Genomic DNA, 19,406 nt, shown 5'->3' with positions numbered 1-19,406 from the left:
TTTCACTCCAATCTCATTTGCCAAAGGTGATGTCTATTTTGAGTCCTTGGAAATAACAAGCTGGAGTACTGTTCACTGCCTGCTTGTGCTGCCAGGTGTTTTTAAAGCTGTGCTGAGCCAAAAGCTGGCAGTGAGAGGTGGAAGGGACTCCCCTCTGACCAGCAAGACCTGTCCAGTGGTCAGGACATCATTCCTTGGTGATCCTTGAGGGCCTGGTCAGCAAGGACCAGCTCTTCCTCCTTTCCAAAAGTCCAATTAGGAGGCAAAGGAGCTTTTGAACCACCAGCTCGGACAGCCATGGCCATCTAAGAGCTCTCCAAGACCAATAATCAGTGTCAGAGCAGCAGCACCAAATCAAAATAAGGGTCCTGCACCATTCCTGTCTCCCAAATAATTCCTGTAGCGTCCATCTGTTTGCAACTCAGACTTCCTGAGCCTGACTTAATAAATTGCATTTTATATCAATTTTTCCTGGATGCCTTTTAGCAAATGAAGACTTCCACATCCTCTGGAAGCAAGGCCTGTGCAGGTGTGAAGCCTGGATGTCACAGCCATTACAGCAGTGAAGAGGAAGAGAGGTGACACTTCTGTGATCTTCAGAGCCACCCAGATGACAGCACACATTAGTACCACGAAGGAAATAAGGTTAACTCTTTTGGAAAGGCAAGCACAGTACTTCAGTAGTGGTCAGCTCTGATCTTTATCTAGGCTTTTATTTGTTTGGGGTTTTGTTGTTGTTTTGGGTTTTTAATCACACCTATTGAATTTTGGGTCCACAAATCAAAGAACAGGATCACTACTGTAGTGGTTCTCTCTCATTTCTTTAATGCTGTTTATTGCCCAGGCCCTACATGCTTGCATGTACACAGCTGTTGAGCTTTTACTTATCCTCAGTCACTCACTGAAAAACCTGTCATAAATCTTTTTGCAGAAGACACATTCAGCAATGGAGCACAACTTTACTTGTCTACTGTGGAAAGGCAAAAATCTATTTTTTCTTTTGTCATCACTGTTTTGAAAGCTTTGGTGTGTTAAAGTACAAAAAAAATCAGCTGTACTTGGTGTAATTTATTCAATAGATAAAGATGACAAAGGTGTCAAACAAGAAACACTGATCCACTGAAAATATTTTGCCTAAAAGCTCTCAGGAATCCATTCTTAGCATATACCACACATCTCTTCTTAACATGCTGATACTGAACAAGGTAAGAATTGAGATTTTGCTAAGTTACCACTCACAGACAGATAGTCTTTTGTATAGAGGAAACTCACACCGGGATTTCTCCATGTGAAACTACTAAAAACACACACGAAACACAAATGGGCCACAACCACAAACAAGTTTCCAGCCCACAACAGATGAGTACAGATTCCCTTCTCCAAATAAAAAAAAAATCCCATTTATGTCAGAAGGACCAGAAGAGCACCTTAAATCCAACATCTGCCTCTCCATTATTGATCACATCACTAGAGGAAAGTGTGAGGACAGAAAAAAGTGTGGTTGTTACTTGGAATAAATTAGAGTAGCACAAAACACATGAGGATCTCACTATATTTATTCACCACTCAGCTCCCAAGGTGCTGAACCACTTTCCTAAACTAAGGCCTGTGAATTGATCATTTTTGCCCCTTGGCCATGACAATTTCGATGTCATAAAGGATAAAAGATGTTTTTAAAAGCATTGCAACACAAATATTTTAAAGTCTTAACAGCTGTCACATGAAGATGCGGGTTTTTAACACAGCATTCACCATTTCTGAGCAGGATCATTCAGATTGCTCATTATATGCCTTGAGATTCCATCTCCAATTTCTCAAAAATTGCTCCACTTCAGCACCTCATCTTCCCTGCTCCAGAGTATGAGTGTCCTGGCCATCCTTCGGAGGAAGACAAAGCACTTATTAATTTGTCCTGGCCATCTAACTTCTCTCTGCAGTCCCAGGATGATTTAAATATCATGATTTGGTTCTTTCCCATTCAGTACCTCTTGCAGAAGAGTTTCAAGTAAAGCCCATGTGCATTTTTTTTCTAGTAGTACAAATTTAACATCCAGTGGGATTTTTTTATTATTCATTTAAATTTTTTTAAAATAATTTTGTGGAGCCTTTTTCTTCCTTTATGATGAGACCATTGAGACTACACAACACAGAGGTGGACATTTTGCCCACCTCATATTCTGGAAGATGTAAAGTGAATTGATTGTCACAGACAGTGTCAAACACCCAACAGTCACCTGAAGGTAGCACAGGAAGCAAAGAGAAGAAGTAATAGTTTAAATAAGGTTAAAATCTAGAAGGAAAGTAGTTAAACCCTCCTCAAAAAAAAACACAATAAAGCTAGAAAATCCTTCACTGATAATTTGTGTGTGCTAAGGAGAGAACACTGAAACCTGAGCAGTGTAGGTAAAACCCAAGGGTATAGAAAGAAGTAGTACTCAGTGAGAAAACCAAGAGTAAAGCTCTATATAAGGTACTGCTGGGAGATGATCCAGGTGGGAGACTGGGAAGGGCTGTAAATTACAGTCCAGGAAGTGTTCAGAGAAGGAAAGAAATCTTTTTTATCTATTTGGATTGAAAAAACCTCCATATCAACCAAAATGTAAAAAAACTCACAAAAAATTCACAATAGACAAACCAACCTACATCATCAAACAAAAGAAAAACTCTTATAGCTTAAGACTTACCAAGCTTATTCTCTGCTTCAGTTTTATCACAAATTAAGTAAAATTAAAAAATAATTAAAAAAAAAATTTAAAAGGCTAATAGCACAGGCAAAAAACCCCAAATCACCCCAAACTCCAAGCAAAAAAAGCAAGTACTATCCAGTTTCTGACACATTACTATTTCAAAATCTACAAGACAAGGTACATTAAAAATTCCATCTGAGGTACAATAGCAGAAGAAATATTTCTAAAAGAAATTAATGAATTATAAGCTTTTGGACCCTTTTTAGACTTTTTTTGTCCCTAAGGATAGTTTGTTTTGTGAAATATGTAACAGGTTCAAGGGATCCAGGCATAAAGATGTGGTAGTAAAATTCAAAATATGTCACTGGACTAAGAGTTGGGGCTTTCCTTCTCCCTGACTTTCAATTTTGTACCAGTTTTGGTTATAGTCACAACAGAATATTACACCGAGGCAGAAGCCCAAATCTACATTACAGGAGAAAATGACACCTGTGGAAGAGGAAACCTCATTAAGAGGAACTCTAAAATCCATTTATAACCCCAACTATGATGGTCAGATCTCCCATATGAGTTTTGCTGAGGTTTTCTTGAGTCATGATTTCTATCTTTTGCATATAAAAGGGTCAGGTACGAATATATACATTGTATGGTATAGGACTTTATTTCTCCATCTTCCTTCTACAAGAGTTTCTGAAAATCTTTGTAACTCAACACCTTGACAGGTTTGAAGATGGATGTATTAATTTCCTGACACTCTAGCAGCAAGTGCTATGATAAAAAGGTAATAGCAAGAAGAAAAATAGGTGTCACTTCCCTGCATTAATTCACAATATCATTTCACATTCTTTAAATCCCTTCCTCTCCCATGAAGTTGCCAGTGTAAGGTGCTGGACCAATAATGAAATTCTAGTCTAGTGAAGGAGGCAAAAAAGAGGTTTTCAGTTTGCACAATGAAATGTGAAAATTGCCATGGACATCTAAGCTGTTCCCTGAAAAGCACTCCTCCTGGAGAAGGATTGCACAGTGCCTGTCTAAAGAAATGCAACTGCTGCACTGCCAAATTATTCCCTCAAGAGGGGGCATTAAGTTGTCCCCAACAAACTCACACCCCCTCTGAAATCTACATTTCAGGGCTGGATTTCTTTGCACTCCTCAAGACTGGAGGTCGATGGTTATGCACATCTATAGTCTAGCAACAATTCATTAATCTTGAATTTATTTCTTGCAAAAGAACATTAAGTGCCTTAAAGCATCCAGGACACAGATTCCCTTATGGAACTAATACGAAGTGAAAAGCTGTACAAGGAAGGTACTAGCACAAGACAGATACACACTAAACAAATGTTATTACAGAAAAATGGCAATTAAGATTCTCTTAATTAGCCTGTCATTTTGTATTTATCATCATAATGTTTGTTTTACAATGCTTTATTAAATCTGGCTTTATGACAAACAGTCTGCTGGCAATGCATCCTGCTGTGCAACATATGGTGTTACACCTAATGAATATTAATGCTGTGAAGTACAAATGGTCCTCTGGGACCGGGGCTGATGGCTGGGAAACTCCTGCAGATGGCATCATTATTCAAAGAGGTTCACCTCACGTGTTTCTCATCAGGTCTCCTCTACAGCTACCTAGGAGCCTGTGAGCTTTCAAGGGAAGAGGAATACATTAAAAAGTCCCATTCCCAAATTTCAGTGGATTTGAGGGTGTGTGTGGTTTTTGTTTTCTTTTGTTTTGGGTTTCTTTTAACAAAAACTTACAGCTTAGCTTCATATTACAAGTTCTTCTAGTCTTTGATTAAAAAAAAAAAAAAACAACCAAAAAACCCAAACAACAACAACAAAAAACCCCAAGCCATCTTTCCAAGCTGAAGAAAATCCTCATTTGGGATTTCTTACTCTGCTGGACAGAGTTTGGTGTTGTTCTGCTCCTATTTCTGTTACATGGTCCTTAAAATAGAGATACAGTCCCACCCTAGACAGAAACATAAGAACAGTCTTTTCCCCTGGTCACTTATTTGTAGTTTTGGGGCCAGCAGAGGTCTCAGCTGGACACAATGGGACCATGGTAAGGAATTATAGGTTGTTAAGCCTTATCTTTACCTCTTCACTTTTTGGAAGCCAGGAGAGCACTCTGGCACATCCAGCTAACAGTGCTCAAGCCCCACAGCACTTACCCAAAAAATTAACCCTGTCTAACTGGGAGACTCTTGAGGAGGCCAGATGTGTTAGTGGTACATGGCTTTATTGAAGACAGAAAGCCCCTCACACCAATAACTGAACAGTCAGCTCTCCTCCACCCATTCCTTGAGATGGAAGGGGTCTGTCTAGAAATTCTCTCCCTTTTTTCTGGCTGGAAGAGCACCACACCAGCAGAAGTAGTCCATTTTGATTTCTACAGCATATCTTGCTGAGGGAGCTCCTGCAATTGGACAGATCCCTACCCTGAAACAGTTTCTTATTATTTCACAGCCTCAGCAGAGTAGCTCATATCTGGCAATGATATGACATAAGAAGTTATTTCTGGTCCTTTAAGCACATTAAGTTTTAAAAATTTGATTATTGAATATGATTTTTTGAAAAACAAAATATGCTTGTTTGTTTTAAAAATTACTTTCTATCTTCATTTTAAAAACCCAAACAAAACAACAACAACAACCTCAAAAAAAATGCCCCCTCCCCCCAAAAAACTCCAACCCATCCCATATTCAAAAGCCCTGATTAACTTTGCTTTGATAACTTCCCTTTGCACCCACAAAGAAAGAGTGCTGTGTCTCAATGAGGAAAGTGATTACAGCTTTTCCTGGACAAAAGATTAGCACATTGTGTTTGTTTGAGAAATCTAGATTCTTCTGGAAGCCTACAAATTAAGAATGACAAAACAGACCCACCAGATTTTCATAACAAGTGACTCCCATATTCTCCGTCAAGTCTGACTATAGAAATGACAGCTGTGCTCGCCAATAGTCACTTTGTTTATGGTACATCAATTATGCAGAATATTCTCCTAAACAGCTGGGCAAAACAATCTTATTTGAATGCCTTCAGTGCTTCAGCTATTCACAGAACCACCCCAATACAGGTTTTTGGCTTCCTTCTGCTGAGAGAAGTAACAGTTTGACTCAGAGGAAAGAAAAATAAATACAACACTGGCTGCCAGAATGCTGAAGATAGGCTGTTGGTTTTCCCCAGATTTATTTTGAGAATATTACATTTATTTTAATCTTTCAATTGCCTGTTGCTGCAACAAATGGAAGACACAACTCTTTTACGTTCATATATTCTGGGTAAGCACAACAGAGATAGCACTGGATGAAACAGAAGAGGCAAATCAGAAGCTCACTGTAGGCCATAAATATCTTTATGGTTTTTGCAACATTTCCCAACCCAAAAGGTTCAAGCACTACAGAGAGACGGCCCAGAAGGGTAAAAGCACACAGTTCTAAGCCAACTCTACACCTTTACAGAAGAAAAACCTCCTTCTAGAGGAAAGAAATGGATCTGCAGACCAACCCTCACAGGGTCAGGCACCAGCTTCTCAGATGAAATCAGAATAACTTACACTTGCATCAAGTTTCCCAGGAATAGCAATCCCTGCACCTGCTGCTCTCCAAGCTGGAACAGTTTGGTTGTTTGACATGAACCAAGCCCCATGTATACATCCTGGGGTGTCAGGATATTCCCTGAACAAACAAAGCTTGGTTTCTGCTGTCAGAAAGAGCTCTGCATCCAACTCCCACATCACCTCCCAGCTCCACTCCTTCTTCCCAAACAGAATCTCCATAGACATATAAAGAACAAATTAGATTGATAAATTAACACCATATACTGTGGATGAAGAGCCAGTAAGGGTTCATTTAAGTCCTGAGGATCAGAAGGGTATGAATATTACAGTGAATGTATCACTGAGGTTTCCCTGTCAGTGGAGAGTTCCCCTCCAGGGCTTGAGAGAAATCACCTGGAAGCTGCCACAACTCTGCTGTGAGGCAACAGCAAAGGGAACAAATGGAAATAGAAGTGTATTTAAAATCTATTTCATTTATCAACCAAAAAAAACCCTGTGGAGTTTTGGCAGTCTTTGGACCCAAGGTCAGAGGCTGATGTCCTCCTCCATCCTCTGCTTGGCCGATGCTTTTTCCCACTTTGAGATCAAAGTGGAGGTCAGACTCCCACCCTCTTTACTTGTTTTCCTGTTTGTTAAAGACACCATCAATAATGAAGGCAGATCTCTGGGAATATGGTTTTATTATTCAGCTTGTGACATTTGTTGTAACTGGATCCAAAAAGTGTAAAACCTCGTGGATGTTTCCGTGCGAGCGGATAAACAGTAGCTGCCGCTTTATGGATATTTTGGCTTAGGATTGAAACAGTTTCCAAAGAGGCAAATTCTTCATTTTTCATATGGCATCTAGGGAATACATCACACCAGATTAGACTGAATTTTAAGGCAGAGACTTTACAGGCCAAACTTACAGTGTTGATATAATAGATCTTACACTTTTACATTGCTCAGCACAGACAGTGCTAAAGCTCTTAAAAGTTATTTCTTCCCTTGTCTTCCTTTTAAAATAAAAGCAAAAGGAGTTTTGAGACACCAAGCATGACAGAAAGCTTACATTTTAGCCTGATAAAGCTAATTTATTTGCCAATTTTAAAGAGCAGCCTGCTGTCAAGGAGCAGGATCTCTCAAGTAATTTATAGTTTGACATCAGAATTTTCTCTTGCCCAGAGTGCTCCTCCTCAAGGCACCCACCCTCACTCTCCTGCCCTGGCAGCCCCTGCCCAGCTCAGTGTCTGAGCCTGAGCTTGGAGCAGCAGGGAGGAAGGAGAGGAGGAAAACCAGCAAAATCTCTGTCCCTTCTCCCTTTTCCTTGCTCACTGCCTCCAGGCAGCCCAGTCCAGGGCTGACAGAACACCCAGGGTGGGACAGCCTGGGCTCCTGGGGAGCAGAGTGCCCAGGAAAGGCACTCTTTAGGCACTGCTGAATCCAAACCTACAGCAGCTGCTGAGACACCCAGGTGGTCTCTCTCTGTCTGGCTCAAGGCTGTAATTTTTTTACCCTGAGGCTACTGTCTTCTTGTACCTGCTTACCCAAGAGGAACAATTAGCAGTTTCCCCCAGCAGAGCTATTTGAATACCACTTTATGATTGTTATTCCTGCTTGGTGGCTTAGCATGCCCTTTTTTTAACCTTTATATAGTTTTCAAACTAACAGTGTTTGTATCCTGATCAGTTTAAACCTGACAATTTCCACAGCAATTTGCGCTCTCGTTATCCAATTCTGAACCACTTTATTTCAGTATTCAGATCCACTGACCCCAAAAACTTCATCCAAATGATTGATAAGGGGGCTTCATTCCTTAAAATGGGTCTCATTCTTGATAAAGATACTACAAAGTAAACACAATTAACTACAGATCTGAAAACTGAACTGCTCCTCCTCCAGTTCCAGACAGCTTTGCAGATACTGAGGCCAGTTTGTGAAACTGCACCAGATCCCCCTCCAGCACCTTCAAACATTTCTGGGAAGCTGAAACAAGCAGCTACAGAGAAGGCAAAGCCCATAATGGTTTCCAAGGATGAAGCCTGCAGCTGCAGGGCTCACTGTGAGAGCAGAGTCAACTTTTCTTGGGCTGCTGATCCAGCTTCAAAGACAAACACAGGCACTAAAATAACCAACCTCTCTCTTATCTATTGTCTGTCAGAGCTGTTTTGTCTCTTGCTCAGTACACAGAGGTAAAACTTTTTGGATGTTGGGTCTCTTATGCAGCGGCTTGTCCTCTCTGAGGAGACATAATTCAATGTTGAGAACTTTTCATATCTGGATACGTGTGGGAACAACAACAGATTTCTACAGAATTTGGGGCAAAACCAGAAGAAAAGTGATTTTTTTTTTTAATGGCTGGGTTATGCCAGCTCAGCTGAGAGTTTTCATTCCATTTCCAAGCATGTACTCTAAGCAACAGAATAATTTTTTTCGTTGACACTAACCTCCAGCTGCTGGGGCTAGGGGTAGATTTTACCCGGACCCCATCCTTGCTACCACATTCCTGCTTTTTTCCAAGCAAGTCTGAATCCCAGAATGTCCAGGTACCTGTCCCCAAAGCACATTTTCCCCATCACTACACCAATAAGCAGGTCAATTTAGCTGGCTGAAACGAGCACTTTTTCCAGAAGATGTAAGCATCTCATCGAGTGTTCCATCCCTTAACAAACCAGCAAAGGTTAAAACAGCATTAACATTGATGTCCTGCTCATGAATTGTTTCTCACACACAGGAGGCAAGTGGTTCACAATACTGTGCTAATTCAATAACGAGAATAGCCAGGAAGTTTGTGTTTTTAAATTAATTGGTGCTGTATCCATCTTAAATGTCAAGCACTGAGTTCCTAAGAGCTATGAACCATCCATGAAAATCACAGAAATGGCAGGTGTAATGCATCATATCTAATATACTAATAAAAATACTGACTGCTAGGCTTTATAAGGTCATGGCTTACTGCTGTCTCTCAACAATAAAAAGCTTAATGCAACACTGGGCTCTGCATGATATTCATGGCCAGAATTAATGAGAAGGAATCACAATTAATGGTTTTCTACAAACCAATGGATCACAAGTGACAGGAACTTATTCACAATTTATGAAGACCTGATTTTTTTCTTTTTTCCTTGGTGAGTAGAGGGCTGTAAAATTGCAAAGAGATAATGAAAAGCAACTATTACACAGAATATGGTAATGCAGGTTTACAATCAGAAGACACAGACGTGCCCATGGCAGGGAACTGGTGAGCTGCAAGCCCACAGCTCCTAGAGGCATGAAATTTAAGACACACTGACAGAAAAGTACCTGGGGCAGCATCTGCAAGTAAATCACTGCTCCATAAAGTGACCTACAGAGGGCATCTTTTTGCATGATTTGTGGTTTGAAACATGAATCAGAAGAGACAGAGGAGAAAGGTACACGATGAGGGGGAGCGGAGCAAACAGGCAGACTCTCCTCTGCTCCCTCCCTTACCAGTCACAGCACCACAAGCTCCTGCAACCCTTAGGACCCAGGTTACAAATTAAGTCATATTCTGAATACCCACAAACCAAACTTAACTTCGGGGTCTAAAATTTCATAGTTATCTGTGGCCCAAGCTACAAGAGTTTCAGTTCCCTAGCCTCTTCTGGCTTTATCTTTAGAGTGAAAAATCCTATAAGGGCTTATGTTCATACCTTTGGGTACATACAGAGATGTCCCAGTCTAGACAGAAGCTGTTTCCTTGCTACTTCTTCATTAAAAAAAAAAAAAAAAGACCAACAACCCACCAAAAACTACCAAACAAAAAACCATGATATATAGAAATTGGATTTTTTTTTTTTCATTTAGAAGTGAAATATTTGAATCAACAGGAGTGGACCAAAACCACTGGTTCCTAGACCAGGTTTTCACCTCTTCTCTCTAAACTTTCAACAGTATTGTTCCTCTTTAAACCCAGGGTCGTTTTAGACCTCTCTGCAAGTTCCCAGGAGACATCACAGCCACACCAGAGCTCACAGCAGGACTGTCAGTGGTAGAGTGCCCAAGCTTCCCAGTGGCTCAAACCCTCAGCTTCTTTGGCTCCTTAAGATCTTTCATGGGCAACAAAAGGAAAGCAAGGTGACCCCCTTTGCCTTTTGATGGGAAGATACCAGTAGAAGTATTCTGCCTAGGATGCACAGCCAGTGTGGCATTTGGGGCAGCACTGCAGAGGTTTGAACTGGGGTGGTCAATAGAACATGCTTTGCTTTCTTGCAGCTGAAGAACAAGCCCTTCCACATAGCACAGGGCAGTGACAGAAAAAGAAATTTATTATTTGTAGTGGCAGAAAGACAAAAAAATTCAATGAGTTTGGGAGGGTTTTGCTTGCATAAAAACAATGTTGTCAAAGTGAGCATCACTGGTTCAAGGCTTTCACAAACTTTCTCCTCCCCATCTCACCCCAGAAACCCTTTTAGCACTTAAATCTTAATGTGCTTTCCATTTTAACATTTTGGTTAAGGAAACCAACCAATTGCTTCCCCCTGTCCTAGCCAGTTACCAGAGAGATACAAACAAAGGCAGAGTGATGAAACCTGGCACAATAATTCCAGCTGTGACACAGACTGTGCACTCTCAGATTAATTATTGAATTGGGGTGATTGCTTACAAGGTGAGCTCCTGTTTTCCTTCTGCAGCAATGGATGCAAATCAGAGCAGGCAGCTGGTGACATCAAAAGGCCTGGGCAGCACATCTGATTTCCCCCTTGCATCTGCATAACTCCACTGGCTCAGATTTATATCGGGGTTGGAACAGAGAATAATCAAAGCCAGCATGCACTATCTGAGCTGGGGCACAAAAATGTCAGCAACTTTAATCTTTGTAAGGAATCAGTCAGGCAGGGCTTTAACGCAGCCTGGGTGCTGCACCCAAAGCTGCTGTTGCACAGTGATGGATGCAGGGCAGGAAAGCAGGGAAGAGATAATTGGAATACACGTGTAAGCTATTAGGCTCTGGCTCCCTAGGGGCAGGCAGGGGGAGCAGCAGCAGCAGGATGGCTTCCAGGTGGAGCTTCTGCAACCTGAACTGTCTCCAGCCCAGGAGGGGACACAGCAAGGGATCAGAAGGGAGCAATGCCCTTCGATTATTGATTAAAATAAAAAAGAAGCTACAGATGCACACAGCACCATTACAAATAAGAGCTGTGACATGACAGAAGGGGAGGTTCTGATTAGCATCCTGTAGCTAACAGAATTCTTTCCCTCTGGGGGACTGATAGTGGCAGGAGGCAGGGAGACAGAAGGGACTTGCAAGAACAGCATCAGCCATGACCTGACCTGGGCTAACTACACATTGCAACCTTTCAGGAAAAAAAAAAAAAGGCGACTCCAAGGTGAATGCAGTCCAAAAAAAAACCAGCACTGCACACATTCCCCACATCCACACCCTCACTCCCCTCTGTAGAGCAAGGCACAGCTCAGCCAGCCTGGTTGTGCACTGGTAACACAGGTCTGCTGGACAGAGCCCTCAGAGGGACAGTGCACAGGAACAAAACCATCAGCAACAGTTATAAAGGGGTCTAATGGCTTCCCAATACCTGCAAGAGTGGAAAGACACCTTTAAAATCCTATGTACTTCTGTTCTGATATACCTGAGGATTCAGCCCTATTACTTCATTTTTACACACACAGCTATTTTTGTCTTGGATATGTGAGGACAGAGACTTCAGAAGTCACCCCATGCAAAGCTAAGGACACCAAGCAGAAAAGTGATCCATTTGCAGGGAACTACTTGACATGGATTAGCTACTGGCCTCACTATTAGAAGTGGCAGAAAATGTGAGTGCATCCTTTTACACAGACATAAATGTCAAAGCTGTCCTTAGGAGTGAAAGAATAATTATTGCCAGAAATAAAGCTGAAACATATCATGTAAACACACAGATGCACAAATGGGAAACTTGTGAAGCTGTGTGCTCATTGCAATGCCACAGAGAGTTATAGAGCAGAAGTAATTAATCTTGGTTAGAAATGCACAAAAAGCCTGCACATTTACCTGCCAGCCACAGCACATGGTCTGCTTGAAGTGGTGGCTTCCCCTCCCCTGCTCCTGGTCACAATGGATTTTGTTCCATCCTTCCCTCCCCATCCCTGGTCAGTCTCCCTGAGACACAGAGAGGTGGCTGAGCTCTTCCAAACAGTCACTCCAGTTTGAAGGTAAGTCCATTTCTGGTTTACACTCAGAATGGAAAACAGAGCTGAGTGACACCACAAGTGATGACATCAGCTTTAATAGCACCTCAAAATTTAGATTGTTTATGAAACATTTCTTCAGCAATTCCCCAAACCCTTGGTATTTTTCCTGGCCTCCAATTGCAAGGTGTTAGCCAAGAAAAGATATATTTCACGTGAGTCTTGGAGATGTTTGCTCTGGTGATAGCTTGGAGCTGTATTCAGCACGAAGCCCCTGCGCAATGACCTGAGCTGTCCCCTGCTCCTGTCTCCCCGTACAAACCCCATTTCCATTCTGCACCTCCACTTTCTCCCACCACCTCGGGTCTCCTGTAACATTTAACCTGAAGATGTTTTGTGTTTGGAGCATCAAAGTATTCTCTCCAGGACCTGTGCTATTTGATGTGCACATGGTTCTCATTAGCAAGGAATGGTTGGGGCTTTATGAAGAGATTAACTCTGCTGAACCTGTTCATCGGGTGAAAAACAACTTTCAGATGCAGAAGTTCTGTGATCCTTCCTTAGCCAGGATGATTTTAGGATATGAAATAAACCAGTTGCAAAATCAGTCTTGCTCCTTGCAGACTCTGGGAGTGAGCAGCAATAAAGGGCATATTCATCAAAGGTTAGTGCTCAGAGTGAAAGAGTCCATATGGCTCTAGACTGGAGCTGGAGGTGGGGAAGAGGCAAAGGAGGGGGAAGAAGGAGGAAATTTTCAGTGAGGCCAAAAAAACCATGAAAGAAAATGTATATTTGAACAAGAGTATTGCATAAGGAGGCCTGAATGATACTTCCAGAGATAAGTCCAACAGACAGCAACTTTGTCAAGTGCTAAAAGAGAGAGAGTAGGACTGCATTTACCCCACTCACTGCAGTGGCTGAAGAAGTCAGGAGACCATAAAAATTAAACAACAGAAAAAAATCCCTTAAGTCAAAATAGGGAAGATCCATTTTCAAAGTCATTTAGTCTCTTTATTTGTATATTTCCCACAGCTATTTCTCAAGAGCTACCAGACTGCATTGTTGCAAGACCCAGGACAATACACGATAAGTGAATTTATTTCAAGCAGAAAGAGATTTATTGCCCTGGAAAGTTTCCCCAGACACTCCAAAACCATGTAAACCCATACCTCAAATAAATGCTGAGATCCTCCCACTACCATATAGGGAATTAAAAAAATTTAGATTTTAAAGCGTGATACTTGAAGCCAACATGAAAAATAAATACTTAAGTGCATAAAAACGAAGAACACTGGAAAAGTGAAAGAAATTTGTGTTGATTCAACTTAAAAGTATAAAAATAACTGACCAAGCTCCTCACTCAATTATTGTGCTGCATTCTCACAGTTTAGCTGGCATTCACACCAGACCTGCCTCTGCCCCATCTATCAGAGAGAGAGAAAAAATTGCTTAAAGCCTCAGTATCATCAAGAGATTTATAAATGGTGAGGTTTAGTTACAGCAGATTGAATTTGTGTCTGCGTCTTATCAAACTGGAGCCAAATTGTGCCACAGATCTCAGGCTTAAGGAGAGGCACAGGGAACAGACAAGCCATTCATTTGCACCCAGGGCACAAAAAGAAAGGGCCAGATGTGGGAGGGAAGGTGAAGTATCATTTAACCAGAGATGCTAAATCCAGGTCTTAAAGTGTGCCAAGGGAAAAAAACCCAACCAACAAGTGAACAAATCCATCTGTTGTTGTTGGTGAACTCGATTAGAGCCCCACCTCAGCACTGAAGGAATTACAGTGTGCTGCACAACTTCTCACCAGGACTGCATCCCTGCACTTCCCCAGGAGTGAGGGGGAATGCTTTCAGCCACTGAAGGCTGTGAGATAGCGGAGCATATTCTCTCCCTTGCCAGCACATGCTGTACAACTGAGAGTTTCACTTGGCAGAGCCCACGTTCAGAAAAGCTGGAAACACACCACCAGACTTCCCACAGCTTCTTTACACTCTCTCATGCTGGAGCAGAGTGGAAGTTATTCTGAAGACCAAGAAAAATGTCAGTTTAAAATATTCCTGCGTGGATTTGGCACTAGTTATCTTGCTTAGTGTCTTCACTGTAAATTAATTAGCTCTTCTGCAGACACATTTTCTATTTATAACACTTTCCTCTGTGACATTGGAGCTGACTTCTTCCTGCCTAAATATTAGATGCCATCTGTGGGCTCCCTGTTGTTTCACCCACAAGTCAAACAAACAAACCACAGCTGAAAGCACTGCTATCAGTGCATTCAGAAACAAGGCTGATAGTAAATTTTAAATTTGGGACTATTGAATGGACAACATGCATACATAAATTTAAAAAAAATATATAATAATAGCTGCCCCATCCTTCTGTGAAAAGAGGATGCTGACCCACATTGCTCCAACACTGAAGGTCCTCTTCAGCTTTGTCACTCCCTCTCTTTCTCTTATAACAACATGCAGGTGTTCTATACCACTTTCAGAGAGAAACCTTAAAAGACTGTGAAAAGACGATTCTAATGTGCATAAGGAAGCAAAATAAAATTTGAGAAGCCACACAACAGATTATAGCCAAGCCAGCAAACTTCATATACCCAAAACCTAACTCTACTGATTTCTTCGCCGTCTCTTTTTGACGTCTTCAACTGATCAATAAAATGCAGAACAAATATGAGCTACAAAAATACCCCAAACAAACGAAAAAAACCCCACCACGAAAACAAAAAACCAAACCAAAAAACAAAACACCACCCAAACAAAACCCAAAAAACCCCCCCACAAACCATAGAAAATACTTTAAATCTTTTCTTTAATCCCTAGCGGTGGAGCTGCCCTCTCATAATAACTTTCTTGTTATTCCCTACAGATAAATGACATTTAAATTTACACACAAGCCAAAATTTAAAAAAAGGTACTTCATTTGGGAATAGGTAGCTGGAAATTCCTGCTCCTCCTCCCCTGATGATCTAATTTAGAAATATGTTGAATAAGAGTGTTGTTCCCACATAAATAAAAGTAATCAATCAACAATTGGAAGGCATAATGCACAGCTCATGAGGGGATACAGGGGAGCAGGGAAGGGGCAAAGGCCAGGAAGCCTTTGGGGACAGGAAAAAGTGGTGTGAAAGGAGAATGCACCTGAAGAACAAATATTGCTGTGCAGGGACTTGAAGCTCCAGGAATGGGAGAGCCCTGCTTGATTCATCCAAGAGACTGTTGCTCAAGCGACTGCAGAGATAAGAACTGTGCACTGGAAAGAGAATGAAGAACCTATAGAGGAAACGCTGTTGTCAGTCAAAACAAATTTTTTTCTTTCTCTAGATAGAATATGATAGAAAAGAAAAATTTATTGCCTTCATGAATTCTTATCAACATTTACAGTGTCCTTTATATATCAGGCTTTAATATTTCACACATTCAAGGTGACTGAAAGTGTCCCTCCTCCCCTTTGAGGTTTTCTCTCCAGTGTACATCAGAGATTTTTGGACACATCCATTATCAAAACAAATTACTTAGGAAATATTTCCCCATAAAAGCTTTTCCTAAAGCTTCCTACAGGACCCACAAGCCTGTTCCACCTGGTGCTGCATTCAACCAAAACTAAAACCCGGTGCCCAGAGTGCCAATGATCTGAACTCTGTCCCATGAACACTGACCAATTTTCTTCTCCACATTCTCATCACCCCTTCTGATTCAGCTTCAGGCAGAAAAAAGATAGAAGGAAAAATCTATGGATGAATAGATATACACACACCCCTTGCCTGAACATCCTTGTGCACCTTGGAAAACATGTGATGTGTTTTATACCTCCCAGTGACTCCCAACACCAATTTGCAGTTATAATCAGTTTTCCATCTTGGCTATCACACCACAAAGACCACTAGCCAATTAATGGTTGTCTCTCTTTCTCTCCCTGTAGAACTGGGGAGATGCTGAGCTTAGTTATAGTGTGGAATAATTCCTCGACCCTGCTTTCAGAGATTACTGCCTCCACACCAGCTAGAAGCAAAGAAATCAAAGGTCTCCATCTGCAGCTTTCAGGTTCTTCACTAACATTTTAAATAGAGATTTGGACAAAAAATATGGCAATTGGTACTCCTGAAAAAAATCTTCAGCCACTCAAGGCTTCAAGATGAGTTATTAAATTATTATTGAGACTCTAATCAATCACATTCCAGAGATTTCTTTTTAAAAAAACAATTTCTGAAAGGCTTTAAGGCTTTAGCACCCTTCATATCTATAACAAGTCCTTAGATTCCACAGCTTTGCCTGGATTTAAACACTTCCTAATACATTTAAGTTCATCAAACTTCCGCAAGGTCAGCACAAGATGTTCTGGGGCAAATGCCTTCTAACCCTTGCACATCCAAGCTCCAATAGCAGAAGAAAAAGAAAGTGGGATACATCACAGGATTTGTTTGCCATTAATGTCACAGAGCCTCCTCACTTATGCAAGTTTTAGCAGAGACTGATGTAATGATTAAACAAGACCCTGGTTAAAAGCACTGAAGACTTCAGAGGGCAGGAAAGGAAGGAGAAGAAAATGTGACACAAATAAAAAAAACTGGTGTTTGACAGAAGGAAAAAAAGTAGTCAGAAGCGGAGGCATGAAAAAGCAAAAGGCACATTCAGGAGGAAACTGAAAAAAAAAAATTGAAGGAAACACAGGCAAATGAAAAACCAACTCACTTGATGCAAAAAATGTTATGTACAGGGCTTTTTTATGCCCTCTATTTACACAAATAAGAGAGGAAGCGGGGGAAAATTAAATGCTGAATTCTTCCCCAGTCACAGAGCAGAATGAGGTTTGCATCATGACTCTCAGAGTGGAATGGACACAGCAGAGTCGCCCACTGATATTAAGTGTGTCTTATTGCTTTAAGGTCCCTTTCTAGGCCATCACAAGGACAGGCCCAGTAATTACAGGCAGGTCTCCTTCTCAATTATGAAGTTCCAGCCATGCCCAGACAACATCAAAGAGGAAGGAGCATCCATCAGGTCTCCTACAAGCCCTTGGTTACAAAATTGGGAAAGCATCAAGCATGAATAAGAGGGAAATGATGGATCTGAGCAGCTATTCTTTTGACATTTCTGCTAAAGGGTCTTCCAGAAAGAGTTTATATCCAGGCAACTCGTGCAGGCAGTGCCCATAGCTTCCTAATCAATTTAGAAAAATTGACTCATTAGGGTCAAGTGACCAGCCACAAAATTATTTAAGACAGTAATCAAGAAATTGAAACTAATTAGTACCTCAGCCTATTAAAATGACTTCAAAATAAATTACTTCTACATGAACTTATAACCAGAGGTTCAATTTTGAAAAAAAGTAAGAGAAGCTTCGGGTAGAAGCTGCAGAATGCCTGAGAAGAGCAAAACACAGAAAAAAAAGGCTTGGTTCCAAGTCAGCATTTTCAGGTGAATAAGCACATTTTGAAGGGTCAGGTGTCACAGTGCTTGCAGTCTGAGCTCATCTGAAGAGATTGAATGCACAGAATTGATGGTCAACTCATCTACAACTGCAGTTTTAAGTACCTAACTTAAGCAAATTTTACTCCTAAGTATAAAAGCAATCAAAGGAACTGCTTTCAGAAGTTCTGAGAAGTTAAGGGGAGAAAACTAGAAAACAAGTCTAGAAAGCATTCTCCATCTATTTGTGGTTGTTGGAAAACCTCAGAGTCTGGGATTTTTGGATGTGTGGAGACCCAGAAGCTGAAGTACCCTCTTGGTTACACAGAACTGGATAGGCTACCAGATTTCTAGGTTTTTCTAATGGAAATACTGCAAATGCAACCCTTAATTTAAGACATTTCAGCATTTTCGTATCTATTCTCCATTAAAACCAAGACATGGAAATGAACATAAAAATTAGGAGTTATAGAAAACAGAAAAACCTCATGCAAATATTTTATACGTCAAGTTCAATTCCGATTTCACTTAAGAAAATAATTTTGACCTGTTTTTACTAGGAACATGAATCCAAAGAGATTCATGCAGTCCCTATATAGGTTATCCTTGTGCAAAGACAAAGTTCTTTCAGAGACAACACTTCCAGGAGCTGTGAAATTAGGCACATTATTCTTTCCATAGCTGAGGGTTTCTTGCTAGCCCAGTCTCTCCTGCAAGCTGTCAGAAACACATTTTCTTGCATCTCAGCTCTTACTTCAAAGCACAGTCACAGATTTTTCTCACGGCAACAAGTAACAAAGTGCATAACCAACTAACCACATCATCAAGAATAATAACAGCAAGTATTTTTAAAGTTCAGAATTAATGGCGTGATGACTAGAGTCAAAATAAAGCACAATTAATCTTTTTTTTTATTTTTAGCTCTTGACCATTATTTTTTTACTCCTGCCCTGCACATTTTCAGATGTTTCTTTGGCTGCCATATCATCTAGTTTGATAGAAAAAAGGAGTCGGCTCCCCTGACCTTTAAGAAGTTGTCACATATTTTGGCTTTTCAGTGAATGAGAAATTATATTTCTTTTCAAATTTTCTCTTTTCTTAGATCAGTTCTTACTACTTTTCATATGTTCCCTCAATTCTTGCCTCAGCCCCTTTACTAGATCTCTATGCCATCTTCATCCCATCTTCCCCCTACAAAACCCCATGGATTCTTTCAGAGCTGTGGCTGCAGCAGTTCTCTCTCATGGCCCTCCTCCAGTCATTGCCTTGTTCTAGGGCTCAGTACCAAAAAAACCCCATCTGGTACATGTTAAATGAGCTTAGATTGAAAATTACTCTTTTTTTGTGTGTGTGGCTGGAATAGGCCACTCTGGCTAAAAAGCAAAGGGAAGCTGGGAACACCAGCTGCAGAGTTCATTCAGGACCTGCAGAGGGTTGCATCTGCACCCTGCTGGAGGTGAGCACAGCACAGAGGTCCAGGCTCCTCTCCTGAGGCACCTGGTTGGAGTAAGGATAGGAGCCCATCGGGCTGAGGGGCAGAGAGACCCTACATCCAGCTTTGTAGGTGCCCATTAAGTACTGAGATCTCCTCAAATCTGCTCCAGCAC

General features: G+C 41.1%; 1 long non-coding RNA gene across 1 annotated transcript in view; it reads right to left on the bottom strand.

Moving 5' to 3' along the window:
- Positions 1–1,214: 1,214 nt before the first annotated feature.
- Positions 1,215–19,406, bottom strand: part of LOC136373728 (uncharacterized) — a 32,705-nt gene continuing 14,513 nt past the window's right edge. Inside the window, exons 2-3 of the long non-coding RNA XR_010745714.1 lie at positions 2,170–2,234; positions 1,215–1,878 (exon numbers count right to left, since the gene is read on the bottom strand). This is a non-coding gene — a long non-coding RNA (uncharacterized lncRNA). The remainder of the gene's footprint in view (positions 1,879–2,169; positions 2,235–19,406) is intronic.

Source organism: Sylvia atricapilla, chromosome 2 (genome assembly GCF_009819655.1).
Source record: "Sylvia atricapilla isolate bSylAtr1 chromosome 2, bSylAtr1.pri, whole genome shotgun sequence".
In the NCBI taxonomy this organism is placed as follows: domain Eukaryota; kingdom Metazoa; phylum Chordata; class Aves; order Passeriformes; family Sylviidae; genus Sylvia; species Sylvia atricapilla.
Note: the sequence above shows the minus strand (reverse complement) of the source record. Positions and strands in the feature narration are given on the sequence as shown.